Source organism: Oncorhynchus keta, chromosome 16, assembly GCF_023373465.1.
Source record: "Oncorhynchus keta strain PuntledgeMale-10-30-2019 chromosome 16, Oket_V2, whole genome shotgun sequence".
Taxonomy (NCBI): Eukaryota; Metazoa; Chordata; class Actinopteri; order Salmoniformes; family Salmonidae; genus Oncorhynchus; species Oncorhynchus keta.
In genome coordinates, this window is record NC_068436.1 from 9197133 (window position 1) to 9206694 (window position 9562).

Sequence of the window (9562 nt, forward strand, 5' to 3'; positions counted from 1 at the left end):
GCTGGGCACTCTGTCTGTTTCATTTAAACCAGAACCTTACAAACTCTGGATTGCAGACTGAGTAGATTAATTGAAGTTTATGAACATTGATGTGAAATTCTCATAACAAAATGTGAAACTGAAATATCAAATTTACACTAGTAAACTCAACAGAAAAATAAATGTCCCTTTTTCAGAATCCTGTCTTTCAAAGATAATTTGATAAAATCCAAATAACTTCACATATCTTCAATGTAAAGGGTTTAAACACTGTTTACCATGCACCTAATGAACATGCACCTGTGGAATGGTCGTTAATACACTAACAGTTTACAGACGGTTGGCAATTAAGGTCACAGTTATGAAAATTTAAGACACTAAAGAGGCCTTTCTACTGACTCGGGAAAACACCAGAAGAAAGATGCCCAGGGTCCCTGCTCGTCTGCGTGAACGTGCCTTGGGCATGCTGCAAGGAGGCATGAGGATGGCAGATGTGGCCAGGGCAATAAATTGCAATGTCCGTACTGTGAGACACCTAAGACAGCGCTACAGGGAGACAGGACGGACAGCTGATCATCCTCACCTAACACCACCTGCACAGGATCGGTACATCCGAACTTCACACCTGCGGGACAGGTACAGGATGGTAACAACAACTGCCAGAGTTACACCAGGAACGCACATCAGTGCTCAGACTGTACTCAATAGGCTGAGAGAGGCTGGACTGAGGACTTGTAGGCCTGTTGTAAGCCAGGTCCTCACCAGACATCACCGGCAACAACGTCACCTATGGGCACAAACCCACTGTCGCTGGACCAGACAGGACTGGCAAAAAGTGCTCTTCACTGATGAGTTGCGGTTTTGTCTCACCAGGGGTGATGGTCGGATTCGCATTTATCGTTGAAGGAATGAGCGTTACACCGAGGCCTGTACTCTGAAGCGGGATCGATTTGGAGGTGGAGGGTCCGTCATGATATGGGGCGGTGTGTCACAGCATCATCGGACTAAGCTTGTTGTCATTGCAGGCAATCTCAACGCTGTGCGTTACAGGGAAGACCTCCTCCCTCATATGGTACCCTTCCTGCAGGCTCATCCTGACATGAGCCTCCAGCACGACAATGCCACCAGCCATACTGCTCGTTCTCTGCGTGATTTCCTGCAAGACAGGAATGTCAGTGTTCTGCCATGGCCAGCAAAGAGCCCGGATCTCAATCCCATTGAAAATGTCTGGGACCTGTTGGATCGGAGGGTGAGGGCTTGGGCCATTCCCCCCAGAAATGTATGGGAAGAGCGAGGTAACATCTCACAGTAAGAACTGGCAAATATGGTGCAGTCCATGAGGAGGAGCTGTACTGCAATACTTATTGCAGCTGGTGGCCACACCAGATACTGACTGTTACTTTTGATTTTGACCCACCCTTTGTTCAGGGACACATTATTACATTTCTGTTAGTCACATGTCTGTTCAACTTGTTCTGTTTCTGTCTCAGTTGTTGAGTCTTAGTTTCATACAAATATTTACACGTTAAGTTTGCTTTAAATAAACGCAGTTTACAGTGAGAGGACATTTATTTTTTTGCTGAGTTTATTCAGACCCTTTACACAGTACTTTGTTGAAGCACCTTGGCAGCAACTGCAGCCTCGAGTCTTCTTGGGTATGATGCCACAAGCGTGGCACACCTGTATTCGGGGAGTTTCTCTCATTCCTCTCTGCAGATCCTCTCAATTTCTGTCAGGTTGGATGGAGAGTGTTGCTGCACAGCTATTTTCAGATCTCTCCAGAGATGTTAGGTTGGGTTCAAGTCCGGGCTCTGGCTGGACACTCAAGGACATTCAGAGACTTGTCCTGAAGCCACTCCTACGTTGTCTTGGCTGTGTGCTTAGGGTTGTTGTCCCGTTGGAAGGTGAAACTTTACCCCAGTCTGAGGTCCTGAGCGCTCTGTAGCAGATTTTCATCAAGGATCTCTCTATACTTTGCTCCATTCATCTTTGCTCGATCATGACTTATCTCCCAGTCCCTGCCACTGAAAAACTTCCCCACAGCATGATGACACCACCACCATGCTTCACCATAGAGATGGTGCCAGGCTTCCTCCAGTTCAATCTTGGTTTCATCAGACGAGAGAATCTTGTTTCTCATGGTCTGAGAGTCTTTTAGAGGCCTTTTGGCAAACTCCAAGTGGGCTGTCATGTGCCTTTTACTGAGGAGTGGGTTCCGTCTGGCCACTCTAATGGACTGATTGGTGGAGTGCTGCAGAGATGGTTGTCCTTCTGTGAGATTATCCCATCTCCACAGATGAACTTTGGAGCTCTGTCAGAGTGACCATCTGGTTCTTGGTCACTTCCTTTCGCCACCGATTGCTCGGTTTGGCCGGGTGGCCAGCTCTAGAAAGACTCTTGGTGGTTCCAAACTTCTTCCATTTAAGAATGATTGTGGCCACTGTGTTCTTGGGGACCTTCAATGCAGCATAATTTTTGTTGGTACCCTTCCCCAGATCTGGGCTTCAACACAATCCTGTCTCAGAGGTCTACGGACAATTCCTTCGACCTCATGGCTTGGTTTTTGCTCTGATATGCACTGTCAACTGTTAGAATTTAAATAGACAGGTGTATGCTTTTCCAAATCATGTCCGATCAATTGAATTTACCACAGGTGGACTCCAAGTTGTAGAAACATCAAGGATTATCAATGGAAACAGGATTCACCTGAGTTCAATTTCAAGTCTCATAACAAAGGGTCTGAATACTTACAGTGGGGCAAAAAAAGTATTTAGTCAGCCCCCAATTGTGCAAGTTCTCCCACTTCAAAATATGAGAGAGGCCTGTAATTTTCATCATAGGTACACTTCAACTATGACAGACAATGAGGGAAAAAAAATCCAGAAAATCACATTGTAGGATTTTTTAATGAATTTATTTGCAAATTATGGTGGAAAATAAGTATTTGGTCAATAACAAAAGTTTATCTCAATACTTTGTTTTTTACCCTTTGTTGGCAATGACAGAGGTCAAACGTTTTCTGTAAGTCTTCACAAGGTTTTCACACACTGTTGCTGGTATTTTGGCCCATTCCTCCATGCAGATCTCCTCTAGAGCAGTGATGTTTTGGGGCTGTTGCTGGGCAACACGGACTTTCAACTCCCTCCAAAGATTTTCTATGGGTTTGAGATCTGGAGACTGGCTAGGCCACTCCAGGACCTTGAAATGCTTCTTACGAAGCCACTCCTTCATTGCCCGGACAGTGTGTTTGGGATCATTGTCATGCTGAAAGACCCAGCCACATTTGATCTTCATTGCCCTTGCTGATGGAAGGAGGTTTTCACTCAAAATCTCACGGTACATGGCCCCATTCATTCTTTCCTTTACACGGATCAGTCGTCCTGGTTCCTTTGCAGAAAAACAGCCCCAAAGCATGATGTTTCCACCCCCATGCTTCACAGTAGGTATGGGATTCTTTGGATGCAACTCAGCATTCTTTGTCCTCCAAACACGACGAGTTGAGTTTAACAAAATATTTTGGTTTCGTCTGACCATATGACATTCTCCCAATCTTCTTCTGGATCATCCAAATGCTCTCTAGAAAACTTCAGATGGGCCTGGACATGTACTGGCTTAAGCAGGGGGACACGTCTGGCACTGCAGGATTTGAGTCCCTAGTGGCGTAGTGTGTTACTGATGGTAGGCTTTGTTACTTTGGTCCCAGCTCTCTGCAGGTCATTCACTAGGTCCCCCCGTGTGGTTCTGGGATTTTTGCTCACAGTTCTTGTTATCATTTTGACACCACGGGGTGAGATCTTGCGTGGAGCCCCAGATCGAGGGAGATTATCAGTGGTCTTGTATGTCTTCCATTTCCTAATAATTGCTCCCACAGTTGATTTCTTCAAACCAACCTATTTCAGATTCAGTCTTCCCAGCCTGGTGCAGGTCTACAATTTTGTTTCTGGTGTCCTTTGACAGCTCTTTGATCTTGGCCATAGTGGAGTTTGGAGTGTGACTGTTTGAGGTTGTGGACAGGTGTCTTTTATACTGATAACAAGTTCAAACAGGTGCCATTAATACAGGTAACGAGTGGAGGACAGAGGAGCCTCTTAGAGAAGTTGTTACAGGTCTGTGAGATCCAGAAATCTTGCTTGTTTGTAGGTGACCAAATACTTATTTTCCACCATAATTTGCAAATAAATTCTACAATGTGATTTTCTGGATTTTTCTTCTCATTTTGTCTGGCACAGTTGAAGTGTACCTATGATGAAAATGACAGGCCTCTCATCTTTTTAAGTGGGAGAACTTGCACAATTGGTGGCTGACAATACTTTTTTGCCCCACTATGTAAAGAAGGTAATTCTGTTATTTATATGTTTTCTAAAATAAAAGTAAAACAGTTTTTGCTTTGTCATGATGGGGTATTGCTGATGTGTAGATTGTTGAGATAAAAAAAAAAAAAAAAAACATTTTAGAATAAGGCTGTAACATAAAATGTGGAAAAAGTCAAGGCACTGTATCAGGATCCCTTGATTGCCAAGAAACATTCACTGGTGCAGGATCAATTACCATTTCTACCACTTACTCCTTCCACTCTTCTCACTTCTTCCAGATAGAAGGGGCCGCAATGGAGAGGCTCAAGATCCTCGGCGTGCACATCACCGAGGAGCTGAAATGGTCCCTCCACACTGACAGCGTGGTGAAGAAGTAGTGCCTCCTCAACCTTACATTTTACATTACATTTAAGTCATTTAGCAGACGCTCTTATCCAGAGCGACTTACAAATTGGTGCATACACCTTATGACATCCAGTGGAACAGCCACTTGCATCTAAATCTTTTTTTTTTTTTTTTGGGGGAGAAGGGGGGGGGTGAGAAGGATTACTTACCCTTACTTACCCTATCCTAGGTATTCCTTGAAGAGGTGGGGTTTCAGGTGTCTCCGGAAGGTGGTGATTGACTCCGCTGTCCTGGCGTCGTGGGGGATTTTGTTCCACCATTGGGGGGCCAGAGCAGCGAACAGTTTTGACTGGGCTGAGCGGGAACTGTACTTTCTCAGTGGTAGGGAGGCGAGCAGGCCAGAGGTGGATGAACGCAGTGCCCTTGTTTGGGTGTAGGGCCTGATCAGAGCCTGGAGGTACTGAGGTGCCGTTCCCCTCACAGCTCCGTAGGCAAGCACCATGGTCTTGTAGCGGATGCGAGCTTCAACTGGAAGCCAGTGGAGAGAGCGGAGGAGCGGGGTGACGTGAGAGAACTTGGGAAGGTTGAACACCAGACGGGCTGCGGCGTTCTGGATGAGTTGTAGGGGTTTAATGGCACAGGCAGGGAGCCCAGCCAACAGCGAGTTGCAGTAATCAAGACGGGAGATGACAAGTGCCTGGATTAGGACCTGCGCCGCTTCCTGTGTGAGGCAGGGTCGTACTCTGCGGATGTTGTAGAGCATGAACCTACAGGAACGGGACACCGCCTTGATGTTAGTTGAGAACGTCAGGGTGTTGTCCAGGATCACGCCAAGGTTCTTAGCGCTCTGGGAGGAGGACACAATGGAGTTGTCAACCGTGATGGCGAGATCATGGAACGGGCAGTCCTTCCCCGGGAGGAAGAGGAGCTCCGTCTTGCTGAGGTTCAGCTTGAGGTGGTGATCCGTCATCCACACTGATATGTCTGCCAGACATGCAGAGATGCGATTCGCCACCTGGTCATCAGAAGGGGGAAAGGAGAAGATTAATTGTGTGTCGTCTGCATAGCAATGATAGGAGAGACCATGTGAGGTTATGACAGAGCCAAGTGTCTTGGTGTATAGCGAGAATAAGAGAGGGCCTAGAACAGAGCCCTGGGGGACACCAGTGGTGAGAGCGCGTGGTGAGGAGACAGATTCTCGCCACGCCACCTGGTAGGAGCGACCTGTCAGGTAGGACGCAATCCAAGCGTGGGCCGCGCTGGAGATGCCCAACTCGGAGAGGGTGGAGAGGAGGATCTGATGGTTCACAGTATCGAAGGCAGCCGATAGGTCTAGAAGGATGAGAGCAGAGGAGAGAGAGTTAGCTTTAGCAGTGCGGAGCGCCTCCGTGATACAGAGAAGAGCAGTCTCAGTTGAATGACTAGTCTTGAAACCTGACTGATTTGGATCAAGAAGGTCATTCTGAGAGAGATAGCGGTAGAGCTGGCCAAGGACGGCACGCTCAAGAGTTTTGGAGAGAAAAGAGAGAAGGGATACTGGTCTGTAGTTGTTGACATCGGAGGGATCGAGTGTAGGTTTTTTCAGAAGGGGTGCAACTCTCGCTCTCTTGAAGACGGGAGGGACGTAGCCAGCGGTCAGGGATGAGTTGATGAGCGAGGTGAGGTAAGGGAGAAGGTCTCCGGAAATGGTCTGGAGAAGAGAGGAGGGGATAGGGTCAAGCGGGCAGGTTGTTGGGCGGCCGGCCGTCACAAGACGCGAGATTTCATCTGGAGAGAGAGGGAGAAAGAGGTCAGAGCATAGGGTAGGGCAGTGTGAGCAGAACCAGCGGTGTCGTTTGACTTAGCAAACGAGGATCGGATGTCGTCGACCTTCTTTTCAAAATGGTTGACGAAGTCATCTGCAGAGAGGGAGGAGGGGGGATTCAGGAGGGAGGAGAAGGTGGCAAAGAGCTTCCTAGGGTTAGAGGCAGATGCTTGGAATTTAGAATGGTAGAAAGTGGCTTTAGCAGCAGAGACAGAGGAGGAAAATGTAGAGAGGAGGGAGTGAAAGGATGCCAGGTCCGCAGGGAGGCGAGTTTTCCTCCATTTCCGCTCGGCTGCCCGGAGCCCTGTTCTGTGAGCTCGCAAGGAGTCGTCGAGCCACGGAGCGGGAGGGGAGGACCGAGCCGGCCTGGAGGATAGGGGACATAGGGAGTCAAAGGATGCAGTAAGGGAGGAGAGGAGGGTTGAGGAGGCAGAATCAGGAGATAGGTTGGAGAAAGTTGGAGAAAGTTTGAGCAGAGGGAAGAGATGATAGGATGGAAGAGGAGAGAGTAGCGGGGGAGAGAGAGCGAAGGTTGGGACGGCGCGATACCATCCGAGTAGGGGCAGTGTGGGAAGTGTTGGATGAGAGCGAGAGGGAAAAGGATACAAGGTAGTGGTCGGAGACTTGGAGGGGAGTTGCAATGAGGTTAGTGGAAGAACAGCATCTAGTAAAGATGAGGTCAAGCGTATTGCCTGCCTTGTGAGTAGGGGGGGAAGGTGAGAGGGTGAGGTCAAAAGAGGAGAGGAGTGGAAAGAAGGAGGCAGAGAGGAATGAGTCAAAGGTAGACGTGGGGAGGTTAAAGTCGCCCAGAACTGTGAGAGGTGAGCCGTCCTCAGGAAAGGAGCTTATCAAGGCATCAAGCTCATTGATGAACTCTCCGAGGGAACCTGAAGGGCGATAAATGATAAGGATGTTAAGCTTGAAAGGTCTGGTAACTGTGACAGCATGGAATTCAAAGGAGGCGATAGACAGATGGGTAAGGGGAGAAAGAGAAAGACCACTTGGGAGAGATGAGGATCCCGGTGCCACCACCCCGCTGACCAGAAGCTCTCGGGGTGTGCGAGAACACGTGGGCGGACGAGGAGAGAGCAGTAGGAGTAGCAGTGTTATCTGTGGTGATCCATGTTTCCGTCAGTGCCAAGAAGTCAAGGGACTGGAGGGAGGCATAGGCTGAGATGAACTCTGCCTTGTTGGCCGCAGTTCGTCAGTTCCAGAGGCTACCGGAGACCTGGAACTCCACGTGGGTCGTACGCGCTGGGACCACCAGATTAGGGTGGTCGCGGCCACGCGGTGTGGAGCGTTTGTATGGTCTGTGCAGAGAGGAGAGAACAGGGATAGACAGACACATAGTTGACAGGCTACAGAAAAGGCTACGCTAATGCAAGGAGATTGGAATGACAAGTGGACTACACGTCTCGAATGTTCAGAAAGTTAAGCTTACGTAGCAAGAGTCTTATTGACTAAAATGATACAGTACTGCTAAAGTAGGCTAGCTGGCAGTGGCTGCGTTGTTGACACTACACTAATCAAGTCGTTCCGTTGAGTGTAATAGTTTCTACAGTGCTGCTAATCGGGGGCTAGCTGGCTAGCTAGCAGTGTTGTTTACGTTACGTTGCGTTAAAAGAACGACAATAGCTGGCTAGCTAACCTAGGAAATCGCTCTAGACTACACAATTATCTTTGAAACAAAGACGGCTATGTAGCTAGCTACGATCAAACAAATCAAACCGTTGTACTGTAATGAAATGAAATGAAAATGTGATACTAACTGTGGAGCGAAGCGGAATGCGACCGGGTTGTTGTTGGCTAGCTGTTAGCTGTTGGCTAGCTAGCAGAGTCTCCTACGTTAAGGACGACAAATAGCTGGCTAGCGAACCTCAGTGAATTAAGATAATCACTCCAAGGCTACACACACTAAACTACACAATTATCTTGGAAACAAAGACAGCTATGTAGCTAGCTAACACTAGACTAATCAAGTCGTACAGTTGAGTGAATAGCACTACAGTGATGCTAATCTGTGTGCGTTAGCTAGCGCTTGCTAGCTCCTGGGCGAATAGCAGTGAAGGCTACGTTAGGGCGACGAAATACGATAATTATGCAATTATCTCTGATACAAGGACGGCTATGTAGCTAGCTAAGAAGAATTGCTAAGATTAGACAAATCAACCGTTGTACTATAATGAAATGTAATGAAAAAGTTATACAACCTGCAGAGCGAAGTGCGAATGCGACCGCTCGCTCCAACCCGGAACCTTAGGAGGCTAACCTTAGGAGGCTAAAGAAATTTGACTTGGCCCCTTAGACCCTTTTGAACTTCTACAGATGCACCATCGAGAGCATTCTGTCAGGCTGTATCGCCGCTTAGGATTTTGCCTGTGCTTAGCTCCATTCCATTAATTGTTTTATCCTGAAACCCCCCCAATCCATAACAATTACAAGCATACCCATAACATGATGCAGCCATCACTATGCTTGAAAATATGGAGAGTGGTACTTAGTAATGTGTTGTATTGGATTTGCCCCAAACAAGACATTGTATACAGGACAAAAAGTGAATTGCTTTGTCACATTTTTTGCAGTATTACTTTAGTGCATTGTTGCAAACAGGAAGCATGTTTAGGAATATTTCACTCGGGCCAAGCTTCCTGCCATCCAGGATCTCTATACGGGGAGGTGTCAGAGGAAGGCCCTAAAAATTGTCAGTGCCATGTCTAGGTCCAAAAGGCTCCCTAACAGCTTCTACCCGCAAGCTGAACACTTAATCAAATGGCTACCCGGACTACTTGCATTGACCCCCTTTTTTTACGCTGCTGCTACTCGCTGTGTATTATCTATGCATTGTCACTTTACCCCTACCTACATGTGCATATTACCTCAATTACCTTGACTAACCCATACTCCTGGACTAACCGGTACCCCCTGTATATAGTGTGTTAGAAAGAATAGTGTAAAATCAAGGAATTACTTTATTCCATCAACATCACATCAGTAAGGTAAATATTAAACTATACTTGTTCTAGCCTAGATTTACTCTCTCTTAAAACATGTATTTACACAAGCCTGTTTCAAATGACAATTTAACAAAGGGTTAAAAGGATATACACTCCAGGTAGTAATA